The 19,991-nt window shown below is 39.0% G+C and overlaps 1 long non-coding RNA gene across 2 annotated transcripts in view; it reads left to right on the top strand.

The window, feature by feature from the left end:
* The window catches only part of LOC308073097, a 271,143-nt gene that overhangs the window by 114,935 nt on the left and 136,217 nt on the right, over nucleotides 1–19,991 (top strand). For both annotated transcript variants that reach the window (XR_013931903.1, XR_013931904.1), the window contains exon 2: nucleotides 13,356–13,516. This is a non-coding gene — a long non-coding RNA (uncharacterized lncRNA). The remainder of the gene's footprint in view (nucleotides 1–13,355; nucleotides 13,517–19,991) is intronic.

Raw genomic sequence — 19,991 nt, 5'->3', positions numbered from 1 at the left:
ATTGAAGGTGAGGTTTTTTTGCTTGACCAATGCCCAGATGTTGTATCTGGACTCATAATGAGGACCAAGAAGGTCCTGCTTTGTGGTTTCATTTCACAAAACTGAAATAATCTCTGGTGACATTCCGCTTTTGTGTAAACATTGTGTGTAAATGCTGAACAAAAAGTAACTTTCATGGATAGTCCATATGCCACTTCATCATTCTTCTTATCTAGTTTCTTTGGAGGGTGTAACAGATGTTCTGGTTTCAGATGATATTGTACCTTTTCAGCCTCCAAAAAAAACAATTCACCTGATGAAAATCCATAGGTGTCCAGGGTTCACTTTTTCTATTGTTTGCTTGTTATATGATGAGTGAGAATTCAATATCTTACTCGAAAAGTGAAGAGTAACTTTTTGCAATACATGCACTTAGAAACAATATTCAAGAATGAAAGTTTAGAAGTATGGCAGTTCTTACGAAAGAAAAGAAAGAAGAGTGAATCTCCAGAAAAAGAAACTGAGACATTTCACCAGACTTGTTGATCCAAACAACACATTGGGGTTGCTCTTCCCTGGCTTTTTTTTTTGTATTTGTATTATTTGATAGCTTGAACTGCTATCAAACTTGATAACTCAATCAGGACTTCAGCTGAGATAAATTTTACCTATTTGCAGTTAGAAGAATAATTTACCTAGGAACTGAATTTCATACTGTGACATCTTCAGCAATTTCTTGTGTAAATCACAGTACACAATGATTTTGCAATTTGTGGTTTAATAGGATTTGCAAAATGTTTCAGTTCTTGGTCTAGTGGATTTTATATTCAAAGGGAATTGTTTTTTTTGTTTTCTGTGTCAGATCAGCATTGTTTTCAGTGTATTTTCCACATACTTCCCTACAGCTACTTAGACAATACTAAAGATTTCCTTATTGCAGTGATTACTCAGTGCTTTATGGCAAAACTTTCAAAGTCACAGGGCAGGCTGGCACTTATCTCCCATTGACCACATAATGTTTGTGTTTTTGAAATCTCCTCATTGTTTTATCTCTATGTCATAGAAACCCTGTTCTAATATTTATCTGACTATATGGGGTTTGTGACTCTTTCTGTTAATTTTTCTTTCAGAAGTGTGATTTCTTCTGTTTCGCATGTGCAAGGTTTATGAATTTGTTTGTTGTCATAATAGTAGTGAGAAACTGGAAGATACCTGTAATTGTTTTGAGTCATTTGAAGTGAAGAAAAGTCTTTTAAATAAATGTGAAATAATTTTTTGGCAGTATCTCAGACTGGTTTGCTGAACTCTAGAAATGTGTGTTGCCAGGAAAGTAATAGGATAAGTATCAGAGCTTTACAGCTCTACATAGTATGTGTATTAGAGAATGCCACTGATAACAGTGCATTTCTGTCAGAAAAGCATCCTTTCTCAGTGGCAGACATAAAGGTGAATTTCTAAGATTAATGTTTTTTTTTTGTATTTCTAGCATGCCAACAAATATGCTATGATATTTTATAGTTAACGTGCTCAGAATCATTCCAACATTTTACACTGATATATTCGTATCTTTGGGTTTGCTGAACCACTGATTCACTGTTTCTTATTAGAGCTTGTCTGAATCAACTGCCTTGGTTTATGATCTTACAGTGCATCATTGCCACTTGTGTAAGAGAGAGATAGAAATAGATATCCAGAGCTATTGTTTTGCCAGATAACCATTATTCAATGTCCATTTTCTTGATTTTACTGTAAGGTGTAGACTATAGAAAAGATCTGTTAATATTGTATAATCATAATCATAAATGTTACAGGGTTCCATGGCATTCATTTATCCTTTTCAATGCTGGTCATGTTTTCCTTAAAAAATAAGGAAATGAAAAAAAGTAAAACTAGAATGTGTATATATATTTCCATAATGTAATGTTATGTGGCATCTTTTTTTATGTCAGCAGAATATTGTACTGCATTCTTATTTGACTACCAGTGTGGGGTGTTTAAGTATACCCAAATGACCATCTTAATTTTAAACTCAGTTGGAGTAGCATTTCCTATATAATCTTTTTGACCAGCTTTGATCCTAGAGAGCTTTGATGAAGCTACTAATTAGTTTTTTGATTTGTCTGTGTTTAGGAAAGGAGATTTATTATAGTAGCACCCATTTTTGCCACTGATAATTAAAAGACTGTCAGCACTTTCATTATATAGCTCTAGTCTTGAAGGAGAGAATCCCTCCCCATCTGACACTTTGGATTATTTGTGAATGATAAGGGACTCTGAAGGACTTGCCACTTAGGTTAAAATTGACTGGAAACAGCGTTCCCGTGAACCACTCCAGCCATCAGTGCTATGAGGTAAGCACAGCCTGTCACTCTCTTCTCTTAGGAATATATTGGAACATTAGGAGCCAACTCCCCAGGTGTATTTTTGTGGGAAGCTAAGGTCTGCTGCAGATAAATAAATTTAAAACCCCAACAAAATAAGAAATAGATTTGCCATTTTTAGAAGTTCAGCTTTATGTAACTTCTTCTTAAACATATAGAAATAATTTATTGTCTCCTTGAAAAGAATGTTCATACCCTGATAGTTTTGTCAGGAGCCAGACTCTGTGTTCCTCATTTTTGGCACGTGGTCTGCTAACAGTATGTTATGTATCTGCTTTTAAAAATCTGATTTTCAAAATACGCATATGTCCTTTGCTCAGCCTAAGATGCAAGTGCAGTTAATCTGCATTCAATTTTGTTTTGTAGCTGACTATTAGCATACATGAAAGAACTCGGTTCACGCAGGGTAGGTGATTCTTCACATCATTCAATTCCCATGCATTTACCACATAATATTCTAAAGCAAAACATTTACAGGTTATCTAAAATAATCAGCAATTCTGATTTTGCAAGAATCTGCAAAATTGGACTGTGACCTATGAGAATGAAATTCTTTCTTAGAGTAATGAGACATTTTTGTGGCTTTCTGTGCCTTCTTAAAAGCTCAAGGTGAATCCATGCCTGCTTATATCTGCTTATGTGACTTACTCCAGAAACTCCTGTTCACTATTGCAGGCAAGGCTCTAATATGCTTCTTTGAAAATTTATTTATGTTTTATAAAAAGTAGATATAGCACATTGGCAGACAATATAAATATTACTGCATAACAACAATTCAGTTACTTCTAAAGACTCTTGAAGTAATGCATTATTTTTATTTGGCTGTCAGTGCCTTTTACATTTATAAAAGTGAGACGGCAGAGGAGGATATAGGATTGTATTAGACCTCTGCTTGCATTTATGAGCTTGTGAAGGACTATATGTATGGTTAATAAATTCTGTTAAATCAAATTCCTACCACTTATCAGAACATAAATTTTTTTCTATCTGTTCTCATTGACTTGCTTAAATAGACATCTCCCCCCTCTTCATTTATTTTATCATTTTCTCTACTGTTAAATCTGCTGTCAGAAATAGTAGCTTCTCATCAACTTCCTTCAGCCTGTAAATTATTTTTTTAGTAAGCAGCTTGTAATTGGCATCTTTAAGGGAAACAAAATAACAGTGTTTTGTAATTGGGAAAAAATATGAAGCGAACACTGTGTATTCTGTCAGATTGCTCCAGTTCTGGAGGTCTTGGCCTTTGGAGGGCAAAGGCAGTTCTCCTGTTGCGAATTCTAGAAATAGCAAACATAACACACTTCTGTGTCAGTATTTATCAACACAGAGAAGGAGAGGCCCTTGCCATTGGACAAGTAAATTGAAATTCTGAAATGAACTCAATTTTCTTAGTTGTTCAGGAAGTTGTTTTCTGCTGAACCACATCAGCTGTTTGGTAAATCTCTGGATTTTTGGCATAAGACAGAAGATTTTCTTTTACAAACCTTCCCCATCCTCCCATCTGCCAGCAAGCAAGCAGGTTGTAGTTGGATTGTTGAGAGCATATTTAGCAATACAGACTTTTAAATCAAAGCATGATATTACATGTGTTCCAAAATAATTGTTTTCTTGCATTGTAATACAATGTACTAACAAAAGACAATGAGTATTTTCACATTTAAAAAAAATATCAAAATGCAATTAAAACCACATGCATATTTGGAGTTTCCCAGGATGAAGAAAAATTACCATTTTAATGCAGTCTCTGGAACTTGTGACCATTACATTCAGAGGAAACAGGAGATGACACGCACACAAGTCAGTTGAGGCAAGTAAAACAATACAGACTTGTGGAATTTAATGTTGTTACTTCTCTTGTTTAAATCCCCTGTTACCAGTTGGCTGGGCTTAATTACTATTTCTGAATTGTGATGAACTTCAAAGACTGGGAGGTGCTTTCAGATCTGATATGTAAAAATGAGAAATGATGTTGGAAGTTATTCTCAGCCAGATAGAACACACAGTTACTGTCTTATTATTGCAGTGTAATATATCATGAAAGAACAGATAAACAAACCTCTTCTGATTAGTTTCCACCTCATTTATCTACTTTGTATGAATTAACTATTGTCCTTGACACCTAGAGGTGAAACAGTCAAATCCTAGTACTTATGTGCAATAATAATGATGTTCTATGTATATAAAACCTTTCCTGGTATTGCACATCAGAAATACTTTTCTGCATATATGGTTTTGTTATGTGTGAAATATTTCATGATCCCACTCTCCTTTCTCCTCAGCTCTTGTAGTTTATTGTTTTAGGATAGAAATACACACGTGACTTAAGCTACAAGATAGCTTTTATTCAATAATAAGCTACCTCTGGCTAGTATAAAACATCTGCTAATCAGGCAAGGCCACATTACACACTAATGGGTGGAATGAGGGGCATATTCTAGTAGGTGTTTTCAGTGGATAAGATGTAATTACTCCAAAAGGTACAGTTAGCCATGCCTGTGAGGTATATGATAATTATGCATTGGTGGTTGTGACCTGATGTTTACATTTTGTCCACTACGGCGGTGCCACTGGCTCTAGGTGGGTATTGATGCTGAATCAAGGGCAGAATATCCAGCACTGAATGACCTCATACATCACACTGTCCCGCTCTCCCCCTCCCAGTGCTCTTTCTCCAGTACCTTTCCAAAATGCTTTAATTTTTGAGAAAGATTTTGGTGTGCCTGTTTTACGGCCATTAGATATTTCCGTCAGGTGTTAAAAATTATTTGAACAAATGCTGTTATTGAAATTTAGTAAATATATCCACCCTTCTGCATAACAGATTTAAATGTATGTTCCTATGCCAAAACAGTTTAGAGTATGCATAATGTCGTAACTTATACGGTCCATTGGGAAGGTTTTCGGAAATACGGCCATAGCATCTCTGATTCACAAGACAGAATTGTGAAAAAAGCAGAGCAGTTGTTGTCTTGTCTTACCCAGTAATTCCAAGCAAGATATCACATACTGGAATGCAGTCCAGAATAAAGCTGTTGCTTTTGCCCTAAGTGGGAAGTGGTAAATGTGGATTTCAAAGAAATGCTGCCAGCATTGATCCAGAATAGCCAAAACCGATTCTTAAAATACAGTGGCCTGAAGGGGCTGCACTATGAGTGGGAGATTTCAGCATGATCACGTATGTTTTAGCTAGTACAGTTTTAGCAAGGGCAATCACTTTAACTAGTATGTGAATCAGAAGATTTGGAAAAATCTAAGATTAGTTTCCTGTGTTAAAACTTGAAGGCTATTGCAAAAATAATTTTGGCAATAAAATTTAATGACCAGCTAGAGATAGAATGTATCTTTTGCATATTATGTACAACTTTAGAGTATAATTTATGTTTCAATTTATTGTAGCTTGGAGTATATGTGCATGCCTATATTGCACAGGAAAACTAATAAATTTTTTTAGTGGTGAAGAAACTGCCATAAATGAGTGTATTTTAGAGATCTAATGCTCCTTCAAATTTATTCAGCCTTTTTGAAGTAATTAAATGTAAGTTAGATAGGAGATGATAGTTATCATAATTTCATTGACTGCATTTGCCTGTAAAGGAAGATTTTGTTTTACAAGGATTGATGATTTGTATTACCTGTTATCTAGACTTTGAGGATCAGTTTTTTATTGTGAGTGTAGTAGACAACACTTCTTTCTCTGGAGGCAATGGGTATGGGAAATGACAACAGCACATACAGACCCAGGGTGATTCTCTACCTGCCGGCCCCAGCCAGGGCAGGGGATTGGGAATGGCGGGTTGTGGTCAGTCCATAGCCATTCCTCTCTGTGTTCCCCCTCCTCTCACTTTTTCCCCACTTCAGTGCAGGTCCACTCTTTAGGCCACAGTTTCTTTGGGAAATATTCATCTCCTCTGGCATGTGGCCTGCCATGGGCTGCAGTGTGGGTTTCTGCTCCCCCATGGTCTCCTCACAGGCTGCTGGGGAACCCCTGCTCCAGCCTCAGAACCTCCTCCACACCCTTCTCCTCTGGCCTCGGTGCTCGCAGGGCTGTCCCTCAGGCCTGTCCCTCAGGCCTGTCCCTCAGGTCTGTCCCTCAGGCTGTCCCTCAGGCTGTCCCTCAGGCTGTCCCTCACACCTGTCCCTCACACCTGTCCCTCATACCTGTCCCTCACACCTGTCCCTCACACCTGTCCCTCAGGCTGTCCCCTGGCTGTGGGGCAGCGCTTTGCCCTTTCCCAGACCGGTTTCCCCAGAGGTGTCGCTGAGGGGCTCAGCTGGGCCCTGCTCGGGGGCGGCCACAGAACCGGCCGGAACCGGCTGGAACCGGTCCTGTCAGCGCGGGGCAGCCCCGGCCTCTCCTCACAGAGACCCGCCGTGGCCAGCGCCTGGGCACATGCACTCAGTACAAGTTGCTTCAGGGTAGGCAGCCACATACACTGTGTACATCCGTGCAAGTTTGCCCAGCTATACGTACACCTTAAGCTCACTATGGAAAAACAACACAGAGTTCAGGATGGGCTGCAAAATTCAACAAAGAAACAACTGTTCAGACAGCTGGTTGCTGCTAAGGCCTTGGCTACTGTGGCTGCAGCTTATTTAAAGATCACTCAGGTATGTGCACAATTAAACGACACTCAGTATAGATGGGCCATCAGAGCTCTGCTGTCCGTTTTAGTTAGTGTATAGTATTTAAGCATACATTGGGGAAGATTGAGCGCAGATTGACTTCCTGGACATTCAGCCAAATGATCGATACTCACTATAAATTGCTTTGCAGTTTGTTTCCTCTCACAGATTCTTGCCAGTAGTTTAGGACTCGCTTTTCCCTGCAGTGAGGGGAAGAAAAAAAAAAAGAAAAAGGAGAAAAAGAAGACTTGGAAAGTCCAGCTGCAGTCACACTTCTTATCTGCACCATGCAGTTCCAGAGAATAGGACCGAGAGGGCTGGCCCTGTGCAGATAACTGTTTGAGAATCATTCTGGTATAAGCCTCTGGAACTCCACAACGCTCTGTATGCAATTGACTCTCCTAAATGCTAGAGACTTTTACTTTCTGCTGTTGCATCCAAAGCTTTTCAGTAGAAGGGGCCACTGGTGGTGATTTGTTAACAAAACCAGTGTTCTGCAAGACTGAAGGCACCTGTTCCCTGGAACTTTGTTCCTACTGCAGCCTCTCAGGGCTGCATAGAAGAGGGGAGTGCTAGATGGCATTTCTTATTATCATATTTTCCTCTGCTTTTAACTAGGTTTATTTTTTATTGATGTGAAAGAAAGTCAGCAATGACCTTCCTGTTCTCAAGTTGCTCTCAGAAAGAGAAGGTAAAGGTATAGCCAGAAGTTGCCTGTAGCGAGCACCTGAAAGGACAGCAGTGAATGTCAGAGCTGAAGGCTGGTGCAAACTCATCACAGCTTTTTCTAGTGGTCCATTTGTGTATGTTGAATTACTGATCGTTCACCTATAAAACAGTTAATATATAAATAAACATTATGTCATAATAGTCCGATCCCAGAAAACTCTTCTAATTGCAAGAGATGATAAAGGATCTGGGGTTTGTTTAATTATTTTTTAGTAATTTCTGGTGAACATTACTAGGAAAAGCCTGGTTAGAAAAGTCAAATGAGCAGTGACACACCTGACACAGCAAATTGGCAAAATTCCTACGGCCGTTAGCTGAAACAGTAAATGGAAGCAGAACAGCTCCTACATATTTATAAGAAAAAACAAACACCTGTTTGGATGGCTATAATCTTTCACAGCCAGTTGCTTTATGTTGTAATTACAGCGTGTCCTTGTTTTATGGTAACCTATAGGACAGCCAGCCCTTGGCAGGCCCCCACCTCAGTCCATCCCTCCTGACTGTGCTAGGAATGTACTCCTAGAACAAGGGTTTCTTTCTGTCACTTTAGCAAAGAAAGTTGCCAGCAAATGCCAGGAGCTGAACCAACGTGTTCCAGAATGAACCTTGTTCAACCTCCCCCCAGGTAGGACAGTTCTGATACTGATACTAACTTCAGAGGAGGAGGCTTCAAATGAAGAAAAGAGATAGTTAATACAAATTTTTAAAAAGCTAAGTATGCCTTTGTTTCTGTTTCTTCTGAAGTAGCTATCATTTGTGATAAAAAGGTATAGAACCACAATCATGGTGATACATTTATCTGAAGAAAATGTTTTTTACAGTCTATCGGAGATTTTCAAATAAACACATCTTGACATTGATTCAGTGATTTAGCAATGCGGTAGCTTTGTTCTTCCACTACATGGAAAGGCTCTCAAGAGAAATGAAAAATTGAACTGTATCTTCAAACCACTTGGGTTCAGATGCAGAAAACAGTAAACCCCACAGGAGAAGCTTTTGAACACAGAGTTTTTATACTTCAGAATCTGTTTGTGTCAAGGTCAAGTTTTAAGTCTTGGCTTTGCTCTGAGGCCTGACTTGTCACCCTGCTACAACTTTTCTAAGCAAAAGCAGTGGTTCTGCAGCCTTCCAAAGGAAAAAGAATGTGTTGGGATGCTGTGGGCCATGATCTCTTCCTTTACCATTTCTACAAAGTTTAAAATATGTTGAACTTGACAGCTGAAGTATTAGAGACTGAGGTCTGACATAGTAATAGATACTCCTACAGGCTCTTGAGCAGAAGCTGTGCATGGGTTTTGCTCGCTAACATACTGGATATCTTGGCTGACTCCCTACCTTAGCTGCAGGCAAGTAGTTACACTGATTATGTGACCCCTGAAATTATTATGGATGTATAAAAGGTATATTTTGTGATCTTAGATTACAGATTCGCTAAAATAATTTGCTTTGTTGGGTCTGAGTTTTGTGCTTCTGAATGGTCAGATCTCTGTGAACACACTTTTAATTTATCAGGCTGTGAAAAATACGACTGGTTTCCATTAATTTATAAATCTAAAGAAATAATGTGACATAGAAGAAGTGATTAAATGCGGTCATTCTGGTTTTCATTGGAAAATATGTTTGTACTGTCACTGATTGGGTAGAACTGTGGCATCACCTGCTGGAAATATATTAATTGTGGTAAGCAGGATACAATTTTTATTTGTTCTCTTATCGCTTCAGATAAGAGCTGTGGGGAGCTGTGTGAGTGACTTTGCTAAGAATAACCCCAAATCAAGAACTGTTATGGCTATTGCAAGTGATTCCTCAGAATGTGAATAAACTGGGTAGTGGCTGAGTTTGTTGGTGTCACCTGAGCAGCAGATGTAGCTGCTGAAGGCTGCAACGGAAGTTACAATTACTGACAATGTGTATGAACTTGAAATGCATAGATGCTTTCCATCTTAAGCTTCTTATTTTTGTTTGCTTATATGGTGATTTCATAATTTTAACATAGTTCATAGCACAAACTGACATTTGGAGTCTGTGTCATATATATTGCAAGGGTGTGCTGGTGGGCAGCTAAACTGTGTTCCACAGGTGCCACTAATGTGTCTCTAGTCTGTTCTTTGCTCCTTTGAATTACAGAATAGATAGTTTAGAGCACAGAATCAATAACGTGATACAAAGGTAGCTCATTAACTGCATAACACAATGAGTCTGAACAATCAGATTTAAGACCCTTGGACAATAGCAGTCCCCTTGATGAGTTGTTCTGTCCTAGACTGTCTCTGAACTCTGCTCTGTCTTCAGTTCCATATGAATGTAGACATACTAGATGTCACAATAGCTGTCTGAGCAATCTCCTAAGAAAACTTTCTGACTGCTGGAAATATGGTTATTTCTTCTGAGCATCTGTGGTTTTTTACCTCTTTCCCTTTTACTTTGGGAGGTGGGGTGGATGTGTCACTCAAAGAGAAATACCTGCAGTTTTTCTACTATAGTGGAGAAGTTTTATGAGCACTAGTAATGTAAATTGACACCTGATTCTTAGCCCATGAGCTATAGCAGAATTCTTGAAGAGGTTTGGCAGTTGTTTTAGTATTCCATAGGTTGTTTGTATATGTGGTTTACGTTTTTCCATAACCATAATGGATGGCAAACCAGAATCTAAACTTTTTTTTTAAAACTGCTATGATTTTTATTGCCTGAAAACCTTATTAAGCATGGAGAGCAAGGGTTTTCAATTCTTGGTCTTATGAACAGCTTTTATGGAAATATAAACAAAGAAGTGAGGGTAACTCTTCCCCCGCTCACCCATTCTAATTTTGAAATGAACCTGATCATTTTGCTACCTATTTCTGTGTTGGCATTTCCCCTCTTTCTTCCCCTTTATATGTAGTGGTAAAAATAGAATATTGGTACAGTTTAAGCAACTTAGTTGTTAATTTTATATTTTTTGTGTTTTTTATTATGAAGTTTATATAAAATTTTGTGAAGAGGTAAGGGATTTATATTCACTATTGTTTTTCTGTCTGAAAAGCTGTTCTAAATTCAACCAGCAATGTTCTTTTTGTGGTATCACTTCTTATTTGGCTGCATTTTGTGTAGGAGGGTCAAAATACATGCCTTTGATTTATGTGGCAATGTAAAGAACAGCTACAAATGCCATGAGGCAGACAGTTTGAGTCTATCCAATTGCTAAGTGTTTCACTGTGAAAAATGACTCCTCGTTCTTTGGATCACAGAGATTGTACAATTACAATTTTAATCAATCCAACACAAGATTCATTGGTTCTTACTGCGCAGAGCACACAGTCACGGTCCAATAAATCTGCTTCTGATGTGCAGATCCAGACTCCTGGAGCCTCTAGAGACTGTATACAAATGATAGGCATGTCTGCATTGCCTATGTATTTGCATGGTGTCAGGCATACAGGAGGGCTTGCTGATACTCTTCTGACTTCTAATGTGGTATTTTATGGCTTGCATTTGAACGATTAGAAATGATGTGCTGGAATTGGTGGATGCAGGAGACCACACTTACTCCTTTTTCTAGTTTTTGTCTTTCTCTAAGTGAGATTTTCGTGCTTTCAGACTCTTCTGTTGAGGTTTAACTCTGGGTGAATAAGATATTCATATTCCCAGGGCTAATAATGTATTGCAACATTTATAAGAGCCTGTCTGACCTGATCCCTTTTGAAAAACCACAAAACTGTCAAGTCATGGGAAATGAAGCATGTGATGGACGGGCAAAGATACATCCAGTTGAAAGCAACAGGAATGGTCAGAGTGAAGCTAACCCAGCATTCTCCATGATACATAGAAATGTTTGTATACAGTTTATCAAAAATTTAAGTATTGGTCTGAAAGAGAACTGACTTTTATCCATATATTCAAAAAAACCCCAACAAACAAACCAAAACCAAAAAAGAACTCCCAAAGGCAGCAAACCATTTTTCCTGAAAAGCAATTTTGGGTCTGAGGAAAAGTGAAGTCTTCAAGGAGGGATATGTCCTTTGAGGTCTCTCTGAAGAATTTAAACAAGTTGTAAGCTTCTGACATGGTTTAATGCTGGACTTGGCCATCCTGGGTTAATGGTTGGATTTGATGATCTCAAAGGTCTTTTCCAACCTAAATGATTCTATGATTCTATGACTTATTCCAGACAAACGTGTTAACAACTGTTACTTAGATTCTCTCAAAGTTTTGTCTGAGCTGAACATGATTAGCACCAGTCCTGCTGGGGGGTTTACAACAGCATCTAAACATTCTCCAGCATGCAGGAGGAAGTTAGTAGAAAAGTAGCTCTGTTGCTGCTACCCAAATTTATTGCCTGGCGCAGCACCTGAAAGAGTCTCTCCTGTGCTGATGGTCTGGAGGAGACAGGAGAGAACTGCCTGAGCTGGATGTGAAGGACTGGCAAGACAAGGGGGACAGACAGTAACCTGCTGGTGAAGGAGAGGACAGTAAGAACAGAAAACTGAAGTATTTGCTAAACAACCAGAGACATAACAGCACTGAATGAGAAACCCAAGTATCTTGTGGAAGGAATTATTAGCAGGACATGAAGAAAGCAAGAACAGAAATAGTGGTGAAAAAAGAGAGGGCATTGGACTGAACTGCAGGGATTACAGAAGCATTGGAGGGTACAGAGAGGAGCCAGGCCATAGGAAAGAGAAGAACAGGACACAAAGTAGTAGGTTATGCCATTCCTAGCATTTCCTTAGTTGCAGCTATGGGATTTTAAATTACAATATTCTTCTGATACAGCATGGGTCCTTTTGAATTTGATGTCCAAATCTCTTCTGGCTTCCCTTTCAATATTTAACTTTTTAGTAACTAAGGAACTAAGAAACAACTTCAGAAAAGTTAGTGCAAAAAATACAGACTGAAAAAGGCATCTAGTAAATTCATAAAGTATCAAAAATTTAATTTAATTATATTTATAAGTTTTTAAAAATACTTGTTAATTTGAACCAAGCAATCAAGAAACCATCATTTATGATTGACAACATGAGTTTTTTGAACATCTTTGTTAACACCCTGAGAGAAGTTACAGCAGTACTGCCTAGAAACCAAATAATTATTAAGATAATTTTGGTAGATTATTTTCTGTTCATTTATAGATATTTCTAAAAGAGGTAGTAGTACTATACAATGCTATATGATGAAGGCTTTGCTTTGTAACAACAGAAGGAACATAAAAAAATAGATTTTGGTTTAAGTAAGTGTTTTGACCTCTTGTAGGTAAATAGTGTCCATTTAAAGGGATTGCGTATGCATTTCAGATTAAGAATTTCTGTCTTGTCTATACAGAAATTTATAGAAATTCTGGGGAAATAGCATTGCACTTACCTCCAAACATTTCATTTCACAGTTTTTGCAGAGGTTTCTGCATTCTGCTTAGAAGCAGCTGCTGTCTTTGGTGCTGGTCTATAGGTGTAGTGTTTCCAGAACTTTTTTGGTCATTCAGAATGAATGCAAAACATTTTCACAGCTCTGCTCTTGCCATACTCAAAACTCTGTTTACATTAATGAATTTATTTTCTTCAGGTCTGAGGGCGATGGTAGACAGTATGCATATATGTTGTCAGTGGTGTTTGAGAAAATGACCCAGTATTAAATATGAAGTCACATTTCACTTTGCAATTTGCTTTCCAGGCTGTGTTCACTGTTGTTCCTGTGCAGTACTGGAATTCTGCCTGCTGGCTTGGTCTTCTGGAAAGAGCCCAGGGAAACAAAGCCTTCAAACAAGAAAGCAAGGTTTTAGCATCAGGATGTTTTATTTTGAGGAATCTTTCAGCCACTCTATCAAAAAGGAGGTAGGATTACTTACTAAATAATTTTTTTATGATTCTGCTGCATAAAAAATGTCTTTCTCCTTTTATTCTTCTTACTTACTCTTTAAAGTAACCTGTTCATGTCATCACCAAGCAGTATTTTCCAAAGATCTAAGACTTCTTAAACAGCCAAGTTCAACCAGGAGAGAAGTATGTTCTTGCCAGCGGGAAGGAGGCACTGAGAGCCAGGGATTACAGTTTCATGATTGAATCTGAGTCAGACCTCTGAGGGAGGCAACTCAATTTCATTGGGACATGGAGATAACAGTACTTCACTGTGGTGCTGTAAGGGTTAGGTAGTTCTTGTTAGCTATTCCGCAGATGGAAAGTACCACAAAAGCTGAGGACTGTACACCAAGAGCTTAGTGCAGAAGAGTTTCCAATGTGCTTGAGTGTTTCTGAATGCAATTCTTTCCTGAAGCCCAGTACCTATCCATTTGCTTTTTCCCCAGTCAGATGTTACCATTAACGGACTCTGCCTGTCCTTTTAGAAGCTTTAGAACACAGATAGCTTTTTCAGGCCTGAAAAAACATTTCATGGTTTATTTCATATCCAAATGCAAAATGGCATGGGAGGCTAGCATTGTTTTCTGACAGATTGTCAAGCCTGAGGCTAGCGTACATGTCTGGCCTCACTGAATTCAACCATGGTAATTTTTAGAGGGGGATGGCTGACTGAATTCCTGCTAGACTGGTTTCTTTTTAGATTTTTTTCTGTTCTCCTGTGTTGTTACTCAGTTTGTCTTTTCCTTCATAACAGGCAGTGACAAGTCCTTGGGGTGGCCTTAGCTTAGAATTCCAGGAAAGTCATGTAGGTAACACGGTGCATAAAAATTCACTGAAGAATGTTCAGCTTTTTTCTACTGTTCATGCTTCCACATATGCTGTTCTTAAATTTCAAATATGCCTTTCTCCTTGTAAACCTTCAAGAAAGACGAGGGAAAGCCGAGTAACCTGCTCTGAGCAAATTCAGTGCACAAGCTTCATACCTGGGAAGTCTGAGATCATGTACATTATTTGCAGCAGAGAATGCTTTAGGATTTTGAAGATTCTGAAAAAAGGGGCCCTTGTGCCTCTATGCAGGTAAATATGTTGTCCAAGTGATTCTGGCACACTGTATGGATCTGAGTAGACTCATAGCACAAGCAGTACAGAACTGGGCATTGCAGAACAAGAAGGTGCACACTTTAACTGCAGTTGTGCAGCAGTTCTTTTACCAGATGTAAGGTAGCATGGGCTGCTCAGTGCCTGGAAAAGAAGCAAGAGCTTGGGAAAAGCCATGTCTGTATGCATGTTGTTTAAGGTATGGAATTGTGGTTTTATACAAGAACTTCTTCTTTATGCAGTATGCCTCTGAAGACCAGCACTGGGCAATGATACTCAGCCTCCTTCACAAATTGTGTTTGTGTCCAGCTGCCAGGCCCAGAAACTTCAATTGGCACTTCTTTGTAGTCTTCAGCACACACCTACCAAGTTAGAAGAAAGCTGGGAAAAGGAAATTATTGTTCCAACCATGCTTCCTATGGCATTGTCAAAGCCTTATTTTGCCAGATGAAACTCCTCTAATGAATACTTTTAACAGATATGCATCTGTTAGATGCACCAAGCTTCTCCAAATGGTGGGAGGTTTTAGTGTGAGGACACTGTAGCTATCAAAGAGAATTCTGTGATGCCAAAGTGGGTGCAGATTTCTGTCAAAAAGGACAGAGCAAAGTTATCTTCCAAATAGTATATATGTTTTCTGTTATACCATGTTTTGCCATCTTCATTAAGCTTTGCATTACGTGATTGAAGTAACTTGCTTTCTTTCCCCTCCTTTCCTCAGCATGTTGGATTTTTTGTTTTCCAGCTCTTTATTAGAGCATATATATATACACCATTCATGACTTTCCTTTCACTTTACCTTTTCTTTTTTCCTTTCCTCTTAATACAATTGGTTATACTCCAAATGGTGTACTGGTAAGGGAGAGCGCTAGAAACTGAGAAAGACATTTGTTTACATGGGTGATTGTACTGCTTTTAGCATAAGGATGCTGATGTTACCAGCAAACAGAACGAGAATTTCCTCTGCAGACTTCAGCATCTAAAGGCACACAGCTGTATCTTGGCAACTGGTCCATTAGTCTTTAGCTGATTTGGTCATGCCTGATTTACAGTGCCAGTCCAGCAAATAACAGTGGAAAGGAACTGAAGCAATATGGGTGATTTTACTGTACTGAACACAATCATTTGTGATGACCTGCTGTTTGAAAAGGCTCTAAGAGGCAGACCAGGCTAAAACACAGCTTCAGGAGTTAAAAAAAACCTATGTGAAGCATTTGTGGCACGAATCTATGCTCTCTTGATTTCAGTTATTAGCTGAATCAATCATTTTACTTTCCCTTGCTTTTTTTCTCTACATTCTCTTATATAACCGATTCCAGCTGCTCAGTAGATGACATGTTACCTTATTTTTCCCTTATTTAGTTTACATTTAAAAATGCAGTACGTAGGACATGACCACACACGCTTTTGACCTTGCAGTGCTGACCTTGTAACTAGTATGTTTCATAGTATCTACCACTGAAGAAGATAAGGTTTACTAAACTAGATCTGTTTCGAGCCATCGGGCATTCATCCACAATGCTAAAGCCAATTTCAATGAGGCCACTTTTTCACACAGCGACTCTGTAATAGTTTTTGTCTCCTACTGTCTGATTTATTCTTCTGGCAAGGACTGCTGGTTTCCCTGAAACTGAAGAGGCAGTTAGTTCTTCATTTATTTTTTTTCCCTAGACAGGAAAGTGATGTTTATTTTTAAGTGCACAACTTTCTATATATAATACTTTACCACATCTCTGTTGTATTACTTTACAGTTTTCTTTTTGATCTGCCTGTATTTTAGGCTCCTGCAGAATTTGCATTGTGAACCATAACGTGTTGCTATACATACAATGCAAAGTACTTAAATACTTTCCTGCTCTATGAAGATAATTATAAGCTCTATTTTCTGACCAACGAAAGCAAGACCAGTGTTTAAGTCTTCACATTTCATTTCTAATAAAGCAGATATAAAATGAGTTCCAAGGGATTAAATACCCTGGATGTACTTTGAATTCTCCCATTGAACACCTTGTCCCAGAGAATGTTGTAATTACCACACCTATTTGATAGTTTCTCATTAATTACGCCACCACTAATCCTTAGTAGCCTATGCATTTTCTTGTTTTCTTGAAGTTATCTGAATGAACTAAAAGTAAAGAATATAGATATTTAAGTAAGATTTACACTAGGAAGTTATTTGGGTCAAATACTCACTAAGGTCAAAATGGAAGTGTAGCTCCATACTGGCCTGGATGGGTTTGCCTACATGAGGATGGGCTAAGGTAATGGCATATCTGAGAAATATTTCTGCTGTCTCAGACAGTGAATGAATTGGCACTATGTCTGTGATGCATAAATCAGCCATGGATATTTAGCAATGGACTGGAGGAGGAGGAATCAAAGTAGTGATTAGTAATATAGTTCCACATTTCATGTATATACAGACTTTCTACTTTTTGTGGGATCATGTGGATGCAGTTCAAGTAACTGCATACAAACTGATGAAGATTTGGACACCTACAGGTCCAATTATTGTCCTTGAAGGCACACTTGCAAATACATATCTGAGCAAGAATGATCTATTATTGCATGTAAGATAAAATTATATTTTTTTCCTTCTCAAATGGTAACTATATTTCTTAAAATATCAGAATGGGGATATCTACTGAGACTTGGGACAGCCAGATGGATTGAAAACTGACTGAATTGACTTTCCAGTCTCAACTATTCTGTGACTCTGTGGATGTCTGCTGTTTAAAACACACACCAGAAAGATGGAAAATATATTACTATTAAACTTTTGAGCAGAAGACTAGAAGGGAATGCTTAAAACATCTGGAACACTGAATTATTTCCTTATTGATCAGTGGCAACCACATCATAATTACCTGTCATGAAGGAATCTACAGAAAGTACTTCTCTATGCTCTATAATTAACTTAAAACATGCTATAAACACTAAATCAATAAATGTTAAGGTGGTGTAAAAAACCTCCACAAAAACAGAACCAAAAGAGAAACAAGAGAGTTCATTAGCACTGTCAGTGGCCTGTGTCTCTCCAGGGGACACACCAGTCAGGTCTCTGTATTGCAACACTCCAAAGAACACCAGTGCCCCCATCCTACGTCCCAATCTTTTCTCTCTACTGTACTTCTGTCATTCGTCATTCAGCGTTCACTGTAGGAGATCATTACAGTGCTCACGTTCAGCCCTGAGTTTCTCTTTAGGTAGTTTAAACTAATCCAGGTTCTCCCAGACTCTCTTCAGAAGACATACTTTAAAAAGTAACCCCTCTTCATATTTTTTTTCATTTATGTTAATGGATATGGATCAGGAATAATCAGAACTATACCAGATAGCAATGTGCCAAATTAGGTCTTTCCTGTGTTCTTATTTCCTAACATTAATATTTCCTTGTGCCTAATAAAAATGCTTCTTTTCATCCAATTTAGAATTGCATTCACCTTCTTCACAGCTGCATCAAGGTGGTAATACATAAGCATCCTTTGAGCAATAATCTAGATTTCTTTCTGTCTTCATAATTTCCGATTTATGAATGTACATTAATAGCAAAAGAAGCTTTTTTGCTATTTTTAAAAAACCTGCACCTTATAGTCACAGAATCATAGAATCATTTAGGTTGGAAAAGACCTTTAAGTTCATCAAGTTCAACTGTTAACCCAGCACTGCCAAGTTCACCAGTAAACCATGTCCCTGAGTGACACATCTACACATCTTTTAACTACCTCCAGGGATGGTGACTCCACCGCTTTCCTGGGCAGCCTGTGCCAATGCTTCACTACCCTTTCAGTAAACACTTTTCCTAATACCCAACCTAAACCTCCCCTGGTGCAACCAGAGGCTGTTTCCTCTTTTCCTGTTGCTTGTCTGGGAGAAGAGACTGACCCCCACCTGCTTACAACCTCCTTTTACATAGCTGTCAAGAACAATAGGATCCCCCCTGAGTCTCCTCTTCTCCAGACTAAACAAATCCACTTCCCTCAGCTGCTCCTCATAACACTTGTGCTCCAGAGCCTTCCCCAGCCTTATTGTCCTTATTGTGTCCAGAGGGACACACTCCAGTACCTCTACATCCCTCTTGAAATGAGGCACCCAAAACGGAATGCAGTATTCAAGGTGTGGCCTCACCAGTGCCGAGTACAGGGGGACAACCACTACCCTGGTACTGCTGGCCATGCTATTTCTGATAAGGGCTAGGATTTTCTTGGCCTTCTTGGCCACCTGGGCATGCTGCTGGCCCACATTCACCTGGCTGTTGACCAAGACCTCCAGGTCCTTTTTCGCCAGGCAGCTTTCCAGCTGCTCTTCCCCAAGCCTGTAGCTTTGCATCGGGTTGTTGTGACCCAAGTGCAGGACCTGGCACTTCTCCTTCTTGAACTTCATACAATTGGCCTCAGCCCATCAGTCCAGCCTGCCCAGACCCCTCTGAAGACCCTGCCAACCCTCAAGCAGAACAACACTCCTGCCCAACTTGGTGTTGTCGGCAAACTTACTGAGGGTGCACTCGATCCCTTTGTCCAGATCGTTGATAAAGGAATTAAACACAACTGGCCCCAATACTGAGCCCTGGGAACACCACGTGTGACTGGTCACCAGCGGGATGTGACTCCATTAGCCACCGCTTGTTGGGCTTGGCCATCCAGCCAGTTTGTACCCACACATGCTCCAAGCCATGAGCAGCTGGTTTCTCCAGGAGATGCTGTGGGAAACTGTGTCAAGGGCTTTACCAAGGTCCAGGTAGGCAACATGCACAGCCTTTCCCTCATCCCCTAGGTGGGTCACCTTGTCACAGAGGAAGGCCAGGTCTGTCAAGCAGGACCTGCCTTTCATAGCCCCGTGCTGACTGGGCCGGATCCCCTGGTTGTCCTGTAGATGGCGTTAAATTTCATCTCACAATTCTTGATATTGGTAGTGTCTTCTAATCTTGTGTCAGATCCCAGGATCAGTCTCTGGGGGATACCACTAGCAGCTTCTTTATTCTGGTAGTTCTTTCAGTGTAATTTCTTGCATCTTTTCATTAATCATCCATAATAACATGTAAGAGTCACCCCAAGCAATCTTCCAGTGTCAGGAGAACTACACTTCACAAGTCTGTGAACCTTGGGTCGTATATGACCATAGGGTTAATTTAAAATTAAAATATAATTCAAATTTATTCATAGAAATTATGTGACAGGATAAGGTTGGGAAAAGAGATAACATTTATTTTTTCTTGACCAGCTGATACTGGTAGAACAGACAAGTTTTCAGACATACCATCAAGGTACATAAAGATGCTATCAATTTTTTTCCTATTACTGGCTACTATAATTTTCCAATACATTTTTATAATATAGAGTTACTTAACTGGAGT

The sequence above is a fragment of the Falco punctatus genome (genome assembly GCF_963210335.1).
Source record: "Falco punctatus genome assembly, chromosome: 14".
Lineage (NCBI taxonomy): Eukaryota > Metazoa > Chordata > Aves > Falconiformes > Falconidae > Falco > Falco punctatus.
Note: the sequence above shows the minus strand (reverse complement) of the source record. Positions and strands in the feature narration are given on the sequence as shown.